The 20944-nt window shown below is 54.0% G+C and overlaps 1 pseudogene; it reads right to left on the bottom strand.

The window, feature by feature from the left end:
* Positions 1-1042: 1042 nt before the first annotated feature.
* Positions 1043-16883, bottom strand: LOC133754194 (golgin subfamily A member 2-like; annotated as a pseudogene).
* Positions 16884-20944: the final 4061 nt, after the last annotated feature.

Below are 20944 nucleotides of genomic sequence, written 5' to 3'. Positions count from 1 at the left end.
ATGCCCTTGCCCAGAGATGATCTTTGACCAGATGCCCCTGCCCAGAGATGACCCTTACCCAGATGCCCTCCTTGCTCAGAAGCCCTCACCCATGATGCCCTGTGGCCCGAAGTGAACCTCACCCAGGCTGCCCTTGCCTGAAGATGCCCTTGTCCAGATGCTATTGCCCAAAATCTCCCTGGGCCTGGAGATGCCTTCATCGAAGATGCCCTTGCCCAAAGATGATGCTTGCCCAAATATGCCCTCCTCACCCAGATGCCCCCACCCAGAGATGACCCTCACCTGAAGATTCTCCTTTCCCGGAAGTGACCCTTGCCCAGTGATGACCTCACCCAAAGATGCTGCTGGCCCATTATGATCCTTGCCTAGATGTCCTCACCCAAAGATGCCCCTGGTCCAGAAGTGACCCCCACCCAGAGATGACCCTCAACCACTGATGCCTCTGGCCCAGAGTGACCCTTGCCCACATGTCCCTGCCTAGTGATGACCATTGCCTGAAGATGCCTTTTGTGCCCAGATGCCCTCGCCCACAGATGACCCTGGCCTGAAGATGACCCTGGGCTGAAGATGGCCTTGCCCACAGATGCCTGTGGCTTGGAAATGACACTCGCCTGATGCTGTCCTGCACTGGAGATGTCCCTGCCAGGTCATGGCTCTTGCCTGCTCATGTCTGTGCCTGCTGATGCCCCCACATGATGTTCCCGGCCAGATTATGCCCTTGCCAGGCTGACAGTTAGCGATGAAAACTACCTGGCTGACTTGCCCAGGGAGATGAGCACCCCTTAGTCTTGGCTGTTCTGGGGGCCACACAAATGCTGCCTATGTTGGTTATGGCCTCTGAGGATGGAGCTGGAAATGAGGAGGCCCCAGGAGCCCCTGGGGGTCCTCCAGAGAGCCAGCCTAAAGAGTCCTTTCTCTCCCCATCAGGGGTTCTATCTAAGGAGGGAAGGGAACTGGGAAGGAATGGCAGGGGATAGGGTGGCTAGCAGGGGTGGAGTGGCAAGGATTGGGTTGGGGCTCTCCAGGCTGACAGCATCTGGTGTTAAACGATCATGATCTTAACATCATCATGCTCATCAGCCCGGTAGAAGAAGGGGATGCAGGTGTTGTTGCCCAAGCCTGGACGCTCCTGGGGGTACTGGATCTCCTGCAGCAGCTTCCTGAACTGCTGCACAGTAGGGTTCTGGGTGGACAAACCCTCCCCAGCCTCTCCTCACCCAGTCTCCATGGTGTCAGCGAGGCTCACCTTGCGAAGATCTTTGGGAAGATGGAGGGCTCTGAGCAAGCTGCCAGCTCCTCTGCTCCAGTCTGCCCTCCCTGTGCCCAGGGCACTCTCCTCACCAGCCTGCAGGTCAGCATCATTCTGGAGGGCTGGGGACCCAGGAGCAGGATGGTCAGCGTGGTCTGGGGTGGCAGCCAGGACTTGGCCCTGCCACTCACTGCGCTCACCCATAAGCTGCAGCATCAGTTCCTGCAGCTGCAGGAGTTTGATCTGGAAGGAGAGGTGCTCAGCACCCCTGCCCGTGTCCTCGTCCCCTGCCCCAAGAGGCAGCAGGGTCCAGGGCCCCTATCTTCACGTCCTCCTGTCCTGGGCCAGCCAGCTGGTGTACTCCATCACAGTGCCACTTCGTCAGCACTGCCCTCTGGTTTTGGTGGAAGGCAATGTGCTCTCCTGCAAAGAAGGGGTGGTGGAGTAGCGCTCAGAGGTGGGGCACACCTGACCCCCATGCAGCTCCTCCCTCTGCCAGGGCCCTCAGCTCCCGGCTCACCGATGGTGTCCATCTCTCCAGAGAGCTGGATGCAGCGATGTTCTAGCTCCTCTATCTGCTTTCGGAGCTCTGCTTTCTCCCCCATCACCTCCAGAAAGCAGATCTGGAGCCACAATGATGGGATCAGGACTTGGCAGTCACTGGCCCCACCCCCACCCTTCCTAGCCCATGGTGGGAGAGAACCCCTCACCTGCAGCTTCTCAATGGCCCTCTCAAGGGCCTGTGGGTCTCCCCAGACAGAGTCACCCCCAGTCCCAGAGGCTGAGGTCTCAGGCTCCCCTTGTGATGGCATGGCAAGGAGAGCCAGGCACTGGCAGCGAGCCTTCTGCTCCCTCAGCTGCCTGCAGAGCCGGGCCTGCTCTTCCTCAGCTCAGGCAAGATCTGAAGTAAAGAACGTCACCTAAGGGCAAGAGGTGAATGAGTTCGTGTGTGCAGGTGCACCTGCTGTTCCTGGGTGGATTGATATCTGACCACTGGCTCCCAGGTTAGGTGTGAGGTCAAGAAAAATCAAAGTGGGGGGGATCAAGATATAAGAATGTATCACAGAGGGAGGCAGGCAAAGGTGGGATGGAGAGGGCACAGGGCACAGCCTGGCTTACCACAGCCTCTTGGCCCTCCAGGTATTCCAGGAGGGGCAATTTGGCCTGAGGAATTTCTTCCTCCTCCTCCCCATCTCCTGAGGGCACAGCCAGAGGGATCCCAGATGATCTAATGAAGGAGGGAGGAAAGCTCAGGGCTCCCCTCAGCGCCCACCCTCCCTGGGAGACCCAGGGCAGCGACTGCCCTGAGGAGAGGGCTCAGCCATCCTCAGAGTCTCTCTGAACTCAATGCTGTGCTGCCAAGGCCCCCTCCTCCCCCTACAGCTGTGTCCTCTCCCATGGGAGCCTCACTCACCCTCTCCAGGGAGGGCCAGGAGGTTCAGCTGAGCTTGCAGCTGCTGGTTTTGCTGGGCGGCAGCCTCCAGGTGCTCCTAGGGGCCAGGAAGAGTGAGAAGGCACACAGGTGGCAAAGTCCTCCCACTCAGGGGCCCCACCCCATGCTCATCAGCCCCTCTCCTGGGTCTCCTGCAGCTCTTGGCGAGCCACCTGGACCACCACCTTGCCCTGTACCTCCTCACGCTGCAGCTGGTCCATGAGCTGCATCTGCAGCAGAATCTGCATGTGCAGTGCCTCCTTCTCAGAGCTCAGCTGTTGATAGGCAGCCACATGCTGCTGGTAGGTGGCCACATACTGCTGCAGGTGGACCAGGTACTTCTGAGCCTCCTGGCTCTTCAGTTCCATCTGCAGGGAGACACAAGGGGGGTGGGAGAAGCATGAGGGCAGGTGTGGGTTTGCTAACTGATTACATTGGTTGCAGGGGGTGGCACAGACCCATGTCTCCTGCACCCAGCCTCACACCTCATCCCCCTCTTTCCCATCACTTTAACTTGAGGCAATACACTAGAGGGAAGGTATCATCTTTAGGGCACACTCGTGTCTAATACTTTACATGCACAATCTCAGCTAATCTTCAATACCTGTATAAGGGAAACACTGCTAGGTTCCTTTGTCAGGAATCTGAAGATTATCAAAGGGTAGCCTTTGTGTAGTGACCAGTAGAGCTGGGTGACATGCCTCTCCTGGGACAATGATGTCCAGACCTGGGAGGAGCCTGGGGCTTCCAGCTCTAAGACACACAGGACAGTCGACATGAAGGTCATCTGTCACTCCAGACTAGAGAAGCCTCCCTCCTGGGCCTAGCACTGCTCTTCCCAGAGACTTGTACCTATGGCCCAGTCCTTTGCAGCCGAGCTGAGCATTACCATTTCCTTCAGCTCTCCCAGCTTCTCCTGCAGCTAGCCAAGTTTCTTGGCCAGCTCGTTCTTGACGTGCTTCTCTGCCTGCAGTGAGCTGATGAGCTCTATGTTGTCATTGCTCCGCACAGAGAGAAGCAATCCGCTGCCACCCAAAGCTGCTGGATCCATATCCCAGAACTGGTGCCCACCTTCCACAGTGTCAAGAGGGCTGTAAACTCGGCCCCTCCCCTCCGACAGACATTTGGCAGGGTCTTGGCTCACAGGGAGCCTTCCTAGGTCTACACCATCCCCTTTGAAAGGGGGGGAAATGAAGGCCCAGAGGGAAGTGTTTTGTACCAAAAGGCCTTGTCCAGGGAGGCTGAACACACCAGTCTCACAAAGCCATCTTGCAGCTCAGCCAGCTTGAGCTTGAGCTCCCGGTTCTGCAGAAGCGCACAGCTGATGGTCACCAGGTCACTCTGCATGCGCGCCAGGATCTGCTTGCGCTCCTTGGCCTGGTTGCCCCACAGCTCCGCCTCCTGCTCCAGCTGCAGCAGCCACTGTTCCTGCTGCTGGTTCAGGCGACTCAGGCCTTCATTGTCCTGCATCTGGACCTGCAGCTGTCCCACCAGGCTCTCCAGCTCCTTCTACAGCTGCTCAGCCTCCGCCTGCAGCTGTTGTTCTGCCTCCAATGGCCCCGCTGGGGGTGCTGGGGACTCCAGGGTGGGAGACTCAGCTGAGAAGTGAAGCAGCCATCAGAGGCCCCAGCCTCTGGGTTTTCAAAAACTCCTGTCTTGGTCCTTAGCTCCTCAGGCAAACTGCTTGCCCCTACCTTGGTGCTGGCTTCTTGGCTAACAACTTTCCATATTCAGATGATCATTATCCTTCCAAGCCACTTTCACAGAGTGCTTGACCATACATGATGGACAGTGGGTACGCCACCCCTATTTACAAATGAGGTCACCGAGGCTCAGAGATGACAAGACTTGCCATCCCCTGGTGCAGACCTGCTTCCTTCTGCCACAATACCCCTCGCCGGGGCAACTGACACCCATCCTGCTCCCAGGCCACCTCCGCCCCTGCTTACCCATCTGGCTCTTGAGCTCCAGCACATGACTCAGGCTGCACTCCTTCTCCTCCCTCAGTGTGCAGAGCTGCCCAGAGCACAGTGAAAAGAGCCATGAGCAGGGGCCACCACCTCCCTCTGCACCGATGCTGCCCCCAAAACTCAAACATGCAGCCACCTCTGGCTGCAGGCCACAGCAGGTGCACTTGATGTGCCCATTTACAGACATCCAGAAAGATCAAGTGAGCTGTACATGGGGGCCTGCCTCACCTTGGCAGACATCTGCTGCATTTTCTCCTGCCACATGGCACGCTCTTCCTCCAGGCCCTCTGCATACTGGTCCCTGTCCATCCACAGTCGTCTCTGTGTCTCCAGAAGCTTCAAGAATGGATGCAGAAGTTTGGAGGAAGTGTCATGGATCCTCACCTATCCTGGTCACCTGGGGCTCTAGTCCTCACACAGCCCCCCTCCTCCTGCCAAGCCTCACCTGTTGCACGTGTTTCTCCAGCAGGGCCCGCTCTTCCATTACCTGCTGAAGCTGCTGCTTACCATCAGAAACACCAGACTCACTAGAGAACTGAATGGGTAGGACAAGCTGAGAACTGGAGAGCTCCCACAGCCAACACAGGACTCAGGATCACAGAGAAGGTAAAGTGTTGGCTGGGGCTCCCAGATGAAGCAAACAGGCTCATGGGGAAGCTGTACCAATGGCATGGATAAAACAATGGTTTGGGTGTGTGTGTGGTGCAGTGAGTAGGTGCTACTAGGCATGCCTGCATGCCATAGCAGAGTGCCTGGCTCCAGTCGTGGCTACTGCACTTCCCACCCAGCTTCCTGCTACTGTGCAACTTAGGAAGCAGCAGGTGACAGCCTCCTGGGTTCCTGACACCCACACAAGAGGTCTGGATTGAGTTTCAAGCTCCTGGCTTCCATTGGACCCAGCCCTGGCTATTGTAGGCATTTGGGAGATGAACTAGTGGATGGAAGATCTCCCTCTATCTCTGTCTGACTTTGCCTTTCTAATGTAAACTGAGATGCTAAAATAAAATTTTTTGAAAAGCTGTATCACTGAGATTCTGATTTTGTAGGCCTAGGCAGGGGCTCTCTGTGCAGAATTCTAGCAATTTTGGGAGGTCTATGGCAGGGCCAGAATAAGGATTCAGAATTTCCAGCTCTTGGCTGGGGTCCTCCCTGATAGTCCCTGGGGATGGTGGCCCCAGCAGGCTAGGGCTAGGGTTTCATGGGCTGCAGCCTCTTACTTGTTGCAGCAGCAGCTCAGACATTTCTAGCTTCTTCTGCAGCTCCTCCATGCCCAGCTGCAGGGTCTTCTCTATCACGAGGACTCAAAGCCTCTCTTGGAACTCAGAGTTCTGCTGTTTCAGGTCCTCATTGCTTTTGCTATGGTGAGAGGTGGCAGCAAGAGGAATGAGCAAACAGAGAGGACAACTTTGGTGACCAACCCACATTCTTGCTGCACCTCCCAAGAACCTTGGTGTTGGAGGGGTCCCCAACAATCAGGTCACTCACGTGGCAGGCCCGAGAGAGAACCTGAGCTGCCTGAGGCCATCGCATGAGCTGGTGGCACAGCTGGCACCAGAGCTGGCTCTGCACACTTCCCAGCCTATATAGACACTTCCTCCTCATGCTCCCCAGCACCCCTCCCCTCATCACCCATACTAAGGTCCCCCAGACTCCTCCCCAAACCTTCCCCTTCTTACTTGTTCTTGCATAACTCCAGTTTGAGAGCATCTCGCTCTTTGGTCAACTCCTTGTTGTGCTGCAAACACAGAAAAGCTACTTCAGGACTTGGCAGGACCACAGTAGAGCTGGGGTTCTGGTCACAGTGGCTACAGGAACCATGCCACAGCCACACTTGCACACCCTCACTCTCTGTCAAGGCACTGCCAAGCCCAAGGTCCTGTTGGTTTTTCTAAGAGCTTCGTAAGGGCAGAAGAGGAAGGGAAGGAGCTCTGACTTCCTCTGGCTAGCAGAGGCTCAGACAGTGGGCAGCACTGTCTCTGGACAGTGTCCTGTCCCCACAGGTCTGAGAACATGCCAATCCTGCCCTGGCTCCCTGCCCACCCCCTCTTGCTCTGGGAGTGGAGTAGAGGGGACATCCTAAGTCACCATCCTTTCTTTGACTCTCCCCACAGAAACAACAATGCTGTTACCAGCATCACTGTGTAAACCTTTCCCAGTGCTCCACCTGGCACCAGGCTAACAGCCCTGTTTTATTCTCACAGACACCCTAGGAGGCAGTGACTACGCCTCCTCTTTGCCGAGTGATACAAAGCAGAACAAAATGTAGTGCTTGTCTGAGATCTGAACATCCTGGTCGAATCCTCTGGGCCCATTTTTGCCCCTAGGGAGGAGGGCACAGACATGGAGGGAAATCAAGTTTGTGTTTGAATCTTCTGTTCACTTGTTGAAGGGATGGTGCAACATTCACACAGTCTACAACTCAGCAAGAACAGAGGTCAAATGACTCCCAGCCACCATGTTCCTCTCCCTGGGGTTTATGGCCCCTTTCCTATCCTAACCAGCCCCCTCCATGGATGATAACTGGCATGTTCTTCTGCACCTTCCCAGCCCAAGCACCCCCTTCTCTCAGCACTTGGACTCCAGTGCTCACTGCACAGCCACCTGCACTCACCACCCATCTCAGTCCCAGGTTCTTTTTCACCAATGAAAGCCACATGAAATGGCTTGGACTGCATCTGGGCCACTCCAGGCTGCAGAAGGGACCTTTCCACTCACTCCCTGCTTGGGGAAGCCAGGCTGCTAGTGGCTCACCCTGTCCACCTGCTTCTGCTGTGTGGAGACGACAGACAAAGTCCACTCCTGCTCTCCAACACGCTGGTGGGTAGTCTTCAGGCAATTCACAAGGTCCTCAGACTCTCCTGGAATCAGAGGGGTTGAGATGGAGCCCCAAGGCCTCCCCTAGAGGCCTGCCACATGCCTGGCTGAAGGAGGGAGGTGCTCAGTCCCACCTGCTTTCTGCCTGGCTGTCTGTTGGGTGTGAGCCAGGACTGACTGTAAATCTGCCTTCTCAGACACTAGAATCCCAATGGTTTGAATGTGAACCTTTAGGAGGAAGCCAAACAAGTGCTCAGAGTGAGAGAAAGGACTGTTGTCCTGGGGGATGCGAGGGGCCACCACACCAGTCACTCACCTGGAGTTGTTCTCTTAAAGCCCCCTGTTCTTTGGCCAACTTTTGCTGACATTCTTTCTTTTGCTATAGGAAGAGAAAGGAAATCTGCCTTACTGGGGGAGGTACAGATGGCATGGCAAAGGACACGTCCCCGGAATGCCACCATGGTCCTGGATGGGCCCACTGATGAGATCAGATCTCAGGGACCCTGGAGGGGGAGGGGGTGGGGTGCAGACCCAGCAGCCATGCAATGAGCAGAAATAGAAGTCACATTACTTTTTCCACTTGATCCAGAGCTTCTTGCTTCTGTTGTTTCTGTGAGGAGAGTCAAAGGAAGGAAGGTGACTAAGGATGTCCCCTTGACTCCACTCCCAGAGCAAGAGCGGGTGGGAAGGGAGCCAGGGCAGGATTGGCATGTTCCCAGACCCTGTCCCGAGGCTCCCAAGGAAAGAGCATATGGGTCTTTGCTAGTTTTTGTTCATAGCTATGGAACTGCATCTGAATCAGGATTCTCCTAAGGCGACAGTAAGGTGAGCCTCCAGAAATGGAATGTCGAGAAGACGGGCCTTCCGCTAGGTTTGGATTTACAGGGGTGTGCTCATCGTTCGACAGCTCAGCACATGCTACATAGGGGTTGGGGCTGCTCTTAACAGCAGGGATACAGGAATGAAAAGCACGGGTAAGATCCCTTATCTCCCTGAGGTTTATGTCCCAGGGAGTCTGGAAATCTTGGATTCTTAGAGCTAAAAGAAACTTTTGACAACCACCATTTCCACCTCCTTGGGAAACTCAAGCCCAGGGCAGAGAGGTGCTTGTCCAACTCAAAGCTCAAGTCAGGGCCTGAGTCAGGGCAGGGACACAAGGCTCATGGCCAGTGCTGAATGAGAGGCCACAATCCCAGGGCTGTGTGGCCAGGATACAAGCAGGGGTTTCTGGAGAAGAGAGGAGGCAGAGAGGGCAGCGACAGAACGAGAGCCATGCTGCATGCTCCATGTTCTGGGGTCCCTCCAGCTGAGACCTGGCCCACCCAGTACCCCACTCTCCCTCACACCAGGGGGTCCCAGCCCTTTTCTTCAGAGCCCTGTGGAGAAATGGAAGCCCAGGGTGGGCAGCATGGAATCAGGGGACCCCACTGGGCTCTTACCAATTCCTCTATGGTGTTACTGAGTTTGTTAGATAGCTGGAGTCCAGGGCTACTGCCAGCTCTTGGAACTGGCTCTGAGGCACATGCAGAGAGCAGGAGTTGCAGGAGGGTTGGGGGAGAGGTAGAGAGAGCAGTTATTGGTGCTGGGGGGCATGGGCTATCTCAGCTGGCAGTGGGGCACCCAGCCCCCACTGGGAGAGGGGAGGGGGACTGGCCTGCAGAGCCACTCACCTCCAGATCCTTCATGTTAGAAGATGTGAGGCCCTCTCCATTGATGTAGGACATTGACTAGAAGAGACAAAAGCTCCTGTGGAGATGCTATGCCCTCCACTGCCAAGTCCCTACCCTCAGACTGCCTCTCCTCCCCCACCACCTGGCAAACTCCTCTGCCCAGCTTGTCCTCTTCCTCCCCTGACTCTCTATGCCAGCTTCTCCTGGGTCTCATCACTATCCCCCTCCCTTCCCATGTGCTGCTCTTCCTACTCTTCCTGCACCAAGATAAAGTGTCACCATTCTCCTGGCCATGTCCTCCATCTGCATGGCTTCCAAGAAGAAGCCGTCACCCAGCATGCCCAACACTGCCCAGCAGGTCAGTCTGTCCCAGGATCTCCCCACTCTCTCAGCAATCCCAGCCTCCATTTCTGTAGTTTCCTGTCTCTTCTCCCTTTCTGAGTCCCAGTTTCTGGGACACCTCAGACACAAGACCATTGAGCTGCTGAGCAAGTTGATGCAGGCTCTCTGTGGATGGCAAAGTCCGAGGGACAGACACACAGAAGTCAGGGGTGCAGAGGCTTGATGCAAAAGAGGTCCTGAGGCCATGGCCTGCCCTCACTCTCACGGTTTAGGGACTGCTGCCCACACAGGAAGACACTCACTTGGTCTCATCTATGAGGACAGGGCCATGGTCAACTCCATGTTTCTGAGGGAGAAGAAAGAGACAGTGATCACCTGATTTCCAGTAAGAACCACCCAGGGGTGGCAGGAGCCCAGTGCTTTCCAGCAACCTGCCACTGCCACAACCTCAAGAGAAAACCCCATCTTGGCCTCCCCCATCCCAGTGCTCAGGAAGGGTGTCTGGCCCTGGGAACCAAGCTGCGGGAAGAAAAGAGAAGAGAATGCAAAGCAGGTGCACTCCTCTGGGAAGGGAGATGGTGCAACCATATGGCAGTAGCAGGCACAAGGACAGTGGCACAAACCTGAGTTGGTACCATGCTAGTTAGACTAGTGCCAGGGGATGCTACACCGCCAAGTAACATGGTGGCATAAGCAGAGGGTGGTGCAGGAGCAGCGCGGTCTTTGGGTGCCTGTCAGAATAGAGCAGGGGGTTAGGGGGCCATGCAGGAGAGGAGGTGCCTCACTGCCATGGACACAAGGGTACAGGGCAGGTAGGACAGATGTTGTAGCAGTCAGAGTGACAGTCACACATGCTGGGATCCACAGGGGTTGTGGGAATGGCTTGCCCAGGCTTGGGGACACATGACATCTTCTCAAGTGGCCAAAGCTCAAAGGAAGGGGGCTATGACCTCCATGGACACGAAGCTCTGGTTCTCCCTGTAGCACAGCAAGGGCTCTGACCTCCGGCAGCTGCAGCAGGCAGAAGGAACGGGCACCCACATCAGGGAGCACCGCAGTGTCTTCCAGAAAGCCAGTCTCTGCTGCACAGTGACCCTAACTCTAGGCCCCTGCTGGGCTGAGGCTGCTGGTGGTGACGGGGCTCCCTCAAGGTAGCTCTCTGCTGCTCCTCTCTCCTGCTCTCCACCCTTTCTCCCTGCCCTCCTCTCTGCCTCAACCATCAGCTGTTTTTTTCTCCAATGCAGGCCTTTTCAAGGAAAAATGTTGCCCAAGAAGCCTCTCCCTGCTTTCTGGAGGTAAAATCAACCACAGCCGCCTCATTGGCATACCTCAGCCCAATCTTGCAGCTCCAGAAACACCTACTCTACCAAAAATAAGCCAGGAAATCACAGGTAAGACATCTGCCCTATGACTTGGCATACTGGCAATCATGGCACCTCATCCCCAGGAAAATCTTCTAGGAAACAATGCGGGGATCTAGTACTTGGAGCCATGGAGAAGCCTCTCCTCCTCTCCCAGTGGGACCCCCTCCCTCGTCCAGCCCAATCCAGCTTCTTCCCAGGCTCAGGCCTAACTCTCAGTCCAAGCATCTGGCTCTAGAGACCACCTCATGTCAGCAGGCTAGATCGCCACAAACAGCCAAGATGGCTGAACAAGTGACAGCAGCCAGGGAAGCTGAGTGGAGGCAGGGATTTGCTGCCTGCTCTCTTGACCCTTCAGCCCTGGACTCTGAAAACCCCAATCACTGCCTCCTTAGAGTCCAGGCTGCAAAACCTACAGATGAGATGAGGCGTGCTGAGTCTGCAGTTATACCGTGACCATGGCCTGGAAGCCACTGCCCACAGCGAGTGTTGTCCTCAGAATCCACTGTTGCCTTCACAATGTCTGTGACTGCAGAGGGCCAGGCATGAGACTTTAGAGAGGCTGCACCCCCAGCCATGGACCCAGGCTCCAGGTCCCTCTTAGCATCTTAGTTCTCACTGAGCTCTATTTTAGACACAGAAGCAACAGGGGAGTGGGGAGAACACTTCTCTGAGCAGTTTCCTTGACTTGTTAGGTTTATTTTATTTATTGGAAAGGCAGAGTGACAGAGAGAAAGGGGAACTCAAAGAGAATCTTCCATCCACTGGTTCACTCCTCAAATGGGCACCATGGCCCAGACTGGGCCAGGACAACCAAAACCCAAGAGTCAGAAACACCAATCAGATCTCCCATGTGGTGGCAGGGGCTATCTTGTGCTGCTTTCTCAGGCACATTAGCGGGGAAGTGGATCAGAAATGGAGCAGCTGGGACTCAAGCACTCACATGGGATGCCAGTGTCATAGGAAGTGGCTTAACCCACTGTGCCACAACACCAAATCCTCTGAGCAATTTTAAATATAGGTACTGCGGCCAGTGCTGTAGTTTAGCAGGTAAAGCAATCGCTTTCAGTGCCAGCATCCCGTATAGGCACCAGTTCAAATCTCAGCTGCTCCTCTTCTGATCCAGCTCTTTGCTATGGCCTGGGAAAGGAGCAGATGGCAGCCCAGGTCCTTAGGCCCCTGCACCCATGTGGGAGACCTGGAGGAAGCTCCAGGCTCCTGGCTTCAGATCAGCCTAGCTCTGGCCGGTGCAGCCATTTGGAGAGTGGACCAGCAGATGAACACCTCTCTCTCCCTCTCTCTTTCTCCCTCTCCCTCTCTTTCTCTTTCTCTCTGTTTCTGCTTCTCTGTATTTTCTGCTTTTCAAATAAATAAATAAATAAATAAAAGTTGAATCTATGTACCATGATTATTTTGTGTACAACCAAGATCACAATTTTAAGTCTTAGGGTGAGAGTTTAGTCTAGCAGTCAGGATGCCAGATGAGAGGCCCACATATCACTTCAGAGTGCCCGAGTCTGATGCCTAGCTCCAGCTCCTGATGTCACCTTACTGCTCATGTGAACCCAGGGAGACACAGTGATAACTCAAGTAAACTGAGCTCCTATAAGTCATATACACAGTTGTCAGGACTTCTCTGTGCCTGTGCCCTGCCCAGACTATGTCACTTGGTGTCTCCTCTGAGGCAATAGAGTCACAGCCCCTGGCCAGACCTACCTGGGTGGAAGCAGCCATGATGGTTGATCAACCACCTGTCCCTTTGCCCAGGCTCATATGTGGATCAGCCCTGCTACACTGGCTTGGCTGAAGGCCCTGGGGCAGTTAGACAGGAAGTGCCAACATCATCTTCAGGTTATGGCCTACCTAGCCCCTTGTGCCTGTGCCCTGCCCCTCCCCCACTCCCAGGCTCCCTGCATCCCTAAAAGGTGTTCTATGACCTCACAATGCCACCTATGACCTCATCACTTCCTCTGCCTCCCCCATTCACCACTCAGATGAATATTACCCACTTTTAATCTTCACACAGGCCTCAAACGCCACCTCCTCCAGCCACAAGTCCTTTTGGAACCCACCTCCCTCACCTAGCCATGCAGCTGGCCTATTGCTGTCTTTCCCCTGCCCCTCTCAGAGGACTCTTTCACCTCCATGTTGTCTCCTGTCTTGTTCTTCTACTTCCACCACTGTGCAACCAATGCCTTTGCCATCCATGGGCCCAGTGAACATGGTTGAGTGTCCCATCTGATTTGTGTCAAAGAGACGAGGGGCAGGCAGAGTGTCCTAGCCACTGGTCTGTCTGGGTAGCCTCACATCCTTGCTGGTTAGTTCCTCTGGAAAGCTAACTTCTATCCTTGTGATTATAAAGCCAATTCATTTTTTTCTTAATTCTACCTTCTCTACCCTCAAACTAAAATGGAATTCAAAATTTGAAAAATCATTAACTTCCATCTGATCTACTTGCCCAGAGGGCAAGACTTAACAGCATTTGTATTTTTTCAAATCTCTCCTAGTCTTAACTGCACTGGGCATTCAAAACCCCAAAACCCCACAGACCTGCTCTGAAAGTTATTCCCAAATTACCAAATCTTTGAGGTGTGCCTTAACCTCTCCAAGATGAGAAAAGACATGAGGGGAGGGAAAAAATTCAATTAGCCAAGCAGGAGAGGAAGCAGACATAAGCAGACCTAAGATTAATGGCAGCAACATAAAACAAGCCAGTGGCAGAGGCTCCCCCAAATGAGACAAGCCTCAGGGGCATGCATACCTGAGAGAGAGCAAGCCAGAGAGGGGGTCTCGGCACTGCATCCCTTTCCACTTGTCCTATGGGGCAGTGCTACCCCATCAGAATGGTTAAGGTCGAACACCAGCACCTTCAGTATGTCCTGAATGTAGAGGCAGTGAAAAGGGAAAAACAAGGGCGGGGAAGACACAGAGATGTGCCTCAGAGAGAGGTGAGGATGTCGGGGAAGAAAAAGGTGCAATCAGGAAATGAAGGCTGAGGAAGAGCAGAGATCCACACTGTGGTCCCCCAGGCCATCCTCTCAGACTGGCCATTGCTGCCTCAACTGACAGAGGGAAAAGTCCCCAGGCCCCAGAGTCATATAAAGTGCAGTCACGGACCAGCACAGCTCTCAGACCCTTCCCCAGACACAAGCCTCATTCTCCATGTTAAAACCAGACTTCTGCATAAGAGTTCACTTGAATAAGGGAGGCAACACCTGAACAATTAGAAGACACTGTTCAAATATAATAATATCTGACCGTCTGAAACTGAAGCCCAGGGGAGGATGTGACTTTTCTGAGGTCACCCACAGCCATGACCGCATCCCAGTGCCTGGGGCTTCCTAAGGGAACAGCCCAATGGCCAGGGCTGCTCTCATTGGCCTGGCTTTTCCCGAGGCCGGGGATGAGGAAGTAGCAAATACCAGCGACTATGAATGGTTACAAGACCCTGTATTCTGGATTAATAAGAGAACAGCAAAAACTCTCAAACTTTGTAAGTAAAATATCAGCCCTATCTATTTTACAGATGTGGAAAGAGAGGCCCAGAAAGTTTAAACAAATTGCCTTAAATCATATCCCTAGCAGAGGGAAAGAGAGGATTCAAACCCAGAATTCTTGACCAGTATCTAACACTCCCTTCCACCATCTTCATTGTTCTCTGGATCCCCAACCTCCCCAACCCCCTATTGTCCCTTAGCCCCCTAACCCCCAGGAGCCTGGCCAGCCAAGACTCACATCCTCAGTTGAGTGACAACCCCCAAAAGTGGTTGTCTCAGCGATATTGACATTTTAAAGTTTTTTTTTTTCTTTTTTGCTCCTGCAGGACCACCAGGCCTGTTCTTCCACTGATACTCTCTTAACTGGAAAGGAAAAGTGGTTCAGACTCTGGAATGCTCTAAGCCCCTGCGGTCACATCCTACTTCACAGTGTTCACAAAACACTCTCAAGTCTACCATCTGACTTTATGCCAACAACAACCCTTCAAGGGGCTGGAACAATCAGTATATGTCTGAAGAACTGACAACAAGCTTTAATAAAAGGGAATAATGGAATTTAAAATCAGTTTCTAACTCTCACTTCTGTGGTTCTGCCAAGAATCAGCAGCTGCCATGGGAAAACCAGAGGTAGAGGTAAAAGATTAAACATTATGTCATCAAGAATTGTACTTTGTGTGGTTTGGAAACAAAAAAATGGGTCTTTTCTTCCATATCAGAACCTCACAGAACTTCGAGGGTCACCCCAAGTAGCCCTGGAAACCAAGGAGAAAGAGTAGAACCCAGGCATTATTCCTGCATAGGGCCCATTATAACCTCACAACAGGTTCCTATCCAAGCCACAGGGCGGCCTCACCAAGCTGCTCCCTTGCTCCTCTGTGGCAATCCCCTCACCCCAGCTTCAAAAACTCCCCTGGCGAGGCTTCAGGCTATAAAGTTTAGTCTTCTAAGGTCTGTTCCACAGAAGGTAATGCAGCTGTCACTCGAGAGAGCCCTGACTGTGGGGCACTCTCTGCTCCCAGGATTAGGGAAATTGAATGTGAGCCTGAGAATTCGCACACCGCCCCCCCCCCCCCCCAAATGTCTCTGCAGAGTAGAAACCTGGGGGAAAATCAAGCCAGTTTTCCCACAGTCACCCAGAAACACTGCCCACACTTCCAGCTCCCCAGGGAACAGGACACATCTCACACTGTCAGTGTCTGAGCTGAGGAAGGAGGTCCCCAAGTCCCCAGTCTCCTTGCAGGCGGAAGCAGTATGGGGGTGAGGCCTCTTAGGGGACTGGGCCGGGAAATCAAAGCCCGAGCTTGAGGTAATGACAGTCCTGAGGGCGACTTGGCCTCAGTGCATTCCACTCTGCCCTCCCTATGCTCTGCGCAGGGGAGGGGCGCGAGGGCCGGGACCCAAGTCCTTGGAGACTGCAGCCCACGGACCCCAAGGAGGTCCAGCTTCAGGAGGCAAGAGGCGAGGTCTGAAGCTGGGCCGAAGAGCCCTGGGAGCCAATGGCCCAAAGTCGCCTGGGGGCAGCGAGCGTGTGTGGGGGCTGGGCGCTGAGGGGCGGGGCTGGCTGAGAGGACTTGGGTGGGGAAAGCCAAGGGGCGCCAAGGGGCTCGACCTGAGTGTCTCAGGAGCCACAGAAACCCTGACCGTAGACCGGCCGTCAGAGGGGCAGTGGGCTGGGCCGGGGGGCACGACCCGACGTTTTACCTTTTTCTTGGCAGCAGCCAGTTTGCTCTGTCTGGTTTCTTCCGACATCGCAGGGCGGGGAGGAGGCAGGGGGAGGGGGTCCACATCACCAGGATCCCAGCAACCAATGTGAATTGCTCCCGGCTACTACCTCACAGATGTGTGACTGAGCCAGGAGATGCAGGTTCAGGGCAGAACTCGGCCAGGCTGGGTGGGCGTGGTCTCAAGACCTCAAGCCCATTGGTCAGTGAGAAAGACGAAACAAAGAGGGGCGCGGTCAGATCTCTGCCTGTTCTGAGGCGTCAAAATGGGAGCTGCCCCTGCAGCTCTGTCACCGCCCACTCTGGGGGCGGGGCGATTTCCCTTAGGTGTGCGCAGCTTTCTGGGAGCCCTCTCATGGCATCCGCCACAGAATTCTAGCTAGAAGGATGTCTTCGTGCCCCACACAGTGGCAGTCACAGCTGCCCCCAGCCTCCCCCGCCCCAACCGTAGCCAACAGGTGGACCTTCTTCAGTTTCCTGGGCAGACAAAACTCCGGGAGGCTCCTGAGCTGTCTTTCAGAATCCCTATCAGTGCCCCCTGAGGAGCGTCAGCCAAGGTAGGTACCTGCCATACCTGCCACTCTGCCTGCTCAGGATCACATCTGCCCGGTGCACCAGCCGCACCTGGGGGGCGCATCTGGGACCTCAGGGCCAGGCCCCTCCCTCTCCCTACTGCAGCTCCAGACTCCCTCTTTCCTGTTTCTGTCCTTATGCCAGCTGGCTTCTCTCCCTTCCTAGCCAGCCTCAGGACTCACTGCCGCTGCCCAGGGCCTCCGTGGCTGAGCCTGGGGGTTCTCGGGACAGGATCCGTACTCACTAGCAGACATGGGTACCCTCTGGAGCTGTCAGAGAGGCCAGGGAGTTTGTGGTTGATGGTGTAGAGGCTGGGAACTTGGAAGGTGTGGTCATGGGGCAGCCAAAGGCCTTTGAATTTCCTCCTGGGCATGCCACATCTGCCCCAATCTGAACTATGTTGCTGGGGGCAGGGGGAAGGGGGTATCCAGCCCCCCAGCCTGGGAGCTCCACCACAGGCCAGGGGTGACAGCCAGGGGTCACCTCATCCCTTGGGTGTGTAATTGAGCAGTGGCCAGGGGTGAAGCCTCTGGTTGCTTGATGACCTCAAAGACTGAGAATCCTCTGCACCCTATCAGCCCAGGCGAGGCAAGAATGTGCAGCCTCCTGCCTCCCTACTGGGTGTTGTCACACCTGCTACTGGCTGAAGGGTCCTCAACCCCAGATGAAGCCCCATAGCCAGGGCAGGTCAGCTATTTGGAATTCCGCCTGGCTGGGCCATAGAGTTGTCCCAGGGCCCCACCTGCCAGTCTTCGCTGGCCTCTGACTCTCCCTCTTCTGCTTTTCCCAAGCAGGAAGGGCCCAGCCTCACCTATACGACCTGCAGCCCCCTGACCAGCAGAGGCTCCCCTCTTAGATTTATGAGTCTGTGGCCACTGGTATCTGGCCGCCTGCCCACCCTGCCTCCTCAGGATCCCCTCAGAGGACTCCTGGGCTTTTTGAGCACCCAGAGGGGCCTCCAGCACCCCTTCCAGCCATCCTTTTTAGCTCCGCACTCCTGGTTCAAGCAGTGTTCTTCCTCCTGTCTTTCTCCACCAGGCCTGCTGGCTGCCATGTGGGCCTCCCAAGTCTAGTGCTGGCCCTGGACAGTGGGTCCAAAGGCAGGGCCATCAGGGAGGAGGGAAGCCTGAGAGGAACAGGCAGTGTCAGGACTGTGGGTGTGCTGCCTGAGTGGTGTGTGAGAGGTGGCATGAGTGGCAGGGGAGGCCCTCTCCAGCCTCCAGCCCGACTCTCCGGAAGCTCTGGTCACCCACTCCAGCTCCTCCTCCCATCCTCCTTTCCCTTCCTGTCCATGTCCTTTTCCAGAAAGCTCACCCACATGCCCACCTGCTGCTGCTTCCCACCCCCACCCTGCCCACCAGTGCCATGGCCTGGCTGCTCTTGCCTTACCACCTGTCTCCCTCCTCTTTCTCCGCTATTCTCTCTGCTTTCTCTCCCACTGCCAGCCGATTGGGTCAGGCAAGTCTGTCCATCCTGTCCTGAGAGCCCCAGACCCCCTTCGACCTCTAACCAGATCCTTCCTCTTCCTCGGAGACCTCCCTTTCCAAGCCTGCCCAGACAGCTGTTCTGTGACTTGACAGGGGCCCCTCAGCCCCAAAGCCTCCCTTTCATCTGTGACTTTCTGTTGTGTTGTGAGCTGACACCTCCAGGTGTGACACTGGTGAAAATTTGTGCCCCTCTGTGGTCCTGCTCCTGTCCTGTTCTATAAATATCTATCTATCTATCTATCTATCTATCTATCTATCTATCTATCTATCTATACACACACACACATGCACACACACACACGTGGCACTGCCCCTGGAGTCACCGTGTAAGGAGACCAGCCTGGAAGATGCCTCTTGACCCTACTGAATGCTCGGCACAGCACAGCAGGCTGCCCACTGCTGTCAGGCCCTGCTGCCCTGTGCAGTGCCCACCCACAGCACGGCAGACCCTGGGCCCTGCGACGATGATGCCCCTCGTCCAGAAGTGACCCTTGCCCAGCAAAGCCCTTGCCAATGCACCCTGCACCCTATGATGCCATCCTCACCCAGATGCCCTTGCCCATGATGCCCCCGATCCGAAGTGAACTTCACACAGACTGCCCTTACCCATCATGCCCTCCCTCTTCAAGGAACAGTTCCCTGGAGTCTGCGGAACTCCAGCGTGCCCTGTGGATGCTGAGGCCAGGCTCTGCCACAATGCACTGAGGTATTAGGGCCCCCCCTCCTTAGGAAACAGTTCCCGGAGTCTGCTGAACCCCAGGGTCCACCTTGGATGCTGAGGCCAGGCTCCAGCACAGCGCGCTGAGCTGTTTGTGTAGATTTGCATCTGTTTCAGGGGTAAATCCTGGCACAAAGAGAAAAACGTGGACAGCTGGCATCCGGCCAGGTGAGTGTTGGCAGCAGCCAGCTGCAGTTACTCTTCATTGTGTGTTTCAATGGCTTTGTTTTTTTTCAGTGTTCAAGCATTTGCAAAGTGGATGTTTTAAAACTCAAAACACTATATACTTATATAGTTATGTCTGTTAAAAGAGCTCTGGGGGTCTGGCTCTGTGGCATAGCAGATAAAGCTGCTGCCTGGGACACTTGGCACAGGTTTGAGTCCTTGCTTCTTCACTTTTGATCCTGCTCCCTGCTAATGGGCCTGGAAAGCAGTGGAGGATGGCCCAAGTGCTTGGGACTCTGCACCCACATCAGAGACAGAGGAGAAGTTCCTGACTCCTGGCTTCTGGCTTCATCCTGGCCCAGTGCTTTCCATTATAGGCATGGGGGTGAGGAGGTGAGCCAGTGGATGTGTAGCAAAATCTGTACAGAGATAAGAAATCAAGGTCTTTTAACAGTCTGGCTTTCAAATAAATAAACTAAATAAGTAAGTAGAAGAGCTTTATATAAAATAAGTGGTTCATTTGAACAGAAGAGTGATGCATTGTTACAGAAATCTGAGGTGAGAAGACTCCCTTTGTATAAACAGACACCGGAGACAGTGAAGGATCCAAGCAGTTTAGTACACCAGCGGGCTCAGCTGGAATAGTTCCCCGAGAACTGAGCAACAATCCCCAGTTTCTTACAATATTTGTAGGTTCATCAGCATCACACCTTAGCTATTACAGCATTGGGGGGTTTAAACTGCAGGCTGTGTGACTTAGGACCACACTTCCAATGGTCGGTGGGCCTGGTATGTTTGTAAAAGAGATACCATGAGCAGATTTGTTAGGACGGATATGACTGGAGTTTACCGAAGCAGAACTCAGGACTTCTTTCCTCCCTAGACAAGATCACAGTGAGCAGCTGCTTCACTGGTTAATTGTGAACAGCTACTTTTCAAGGTCTGTGTGGGAGGAGGGGTCTGCTTCTCTTTGTCTCTGGTTGTGGCCATATTTCCACTACAGCTTGTGTCCAGAAGTACCAGAGGGAAACCGCCTTTAGGCCCCCTCAAGGAGTGAGCAGGGAGCTTTTCACAGCTGAAGCAAATGGAGGAAGTGTCTGAGAGGGCACAGCTAGGGGACTGCCCCTTTGTGGTGCTTCCTGGGGAGCTCCCTGGCTATGTAGGTACTGAGCAGGTGGGCAGCTGGTTATCCTCTAAGGTTGGATTTTAAATTCTTGTGGAAGTTAAAAGAAAGAGGTCTATTTAAATATTTGTAGAAGTTCCTATAAAAGAAATGGCTGCAAGTTAAGTGTTAGTTGAGATGCTAATGGCTAACTCAAAACATTTTTCTCTTTGGGGCAGGCCTCATGGGGATGCCAGACCTATGCTGTGTGTTGGTGAGAAAAAGGCTTCCTGAGAACTCTACAGAGGAGGGGCTTCAGGTAGAAAAATGCAGTGAAAAATAACCACACTGTTTAAACTCTGCACACATGTCTGCTCATATGATATCCACAGGGTAGTCCCTAGTAATAAATATCTACCTAGTGGTCTCTAACACATAATATCCTCATGACTTTCTGAGTCTTACTAATGTGATTGGTTTCACAGCTTTGGCTTCACTGAATTTTATTAGGGCTTGCTCTCCATGATGAAGTTTGATGTTGTCATTTTTCTCTCAACATGGTTTTTGTTTTAAAAAGTAAACTTTCTTCTCAATAATGTCAGACTTATGGGAAACTTGTAACAGTGATGCAAGTGCTCTTTGTCCCTTCAGTCTGATTCCCCACTGGTTGCTTTTTATCAGATTTGCCACACTTCATAAAACACTCTACTGTTTTTCACCTAAAACGGGGACACAGGTAATCATCACAGAGCCCACAAATCAGAAAATCAACCTGCCTACTACGAAACAGGTAATGGGACCTATTTATTTTCACCACCTGCGTTCACTAGGAAAAGGTTTCTT

The sequence above is a fragment of the Lepus europaeus genome, chromosome Y, assembly GCF_033115175.1.
Source record: "Lepus europaeus isolate LE1 chromosome Y, mLepTim1.pri, whole genome shotgun sequence".
NCBI lineage: Eukaryota > Metazoa > Chordata > Mammalia > Lagomorpha > Leporidae > Lepus > Lepus europaeus.
This window is presented reverse-complemented; position numbering and strand designations above follow the sequence as displayed.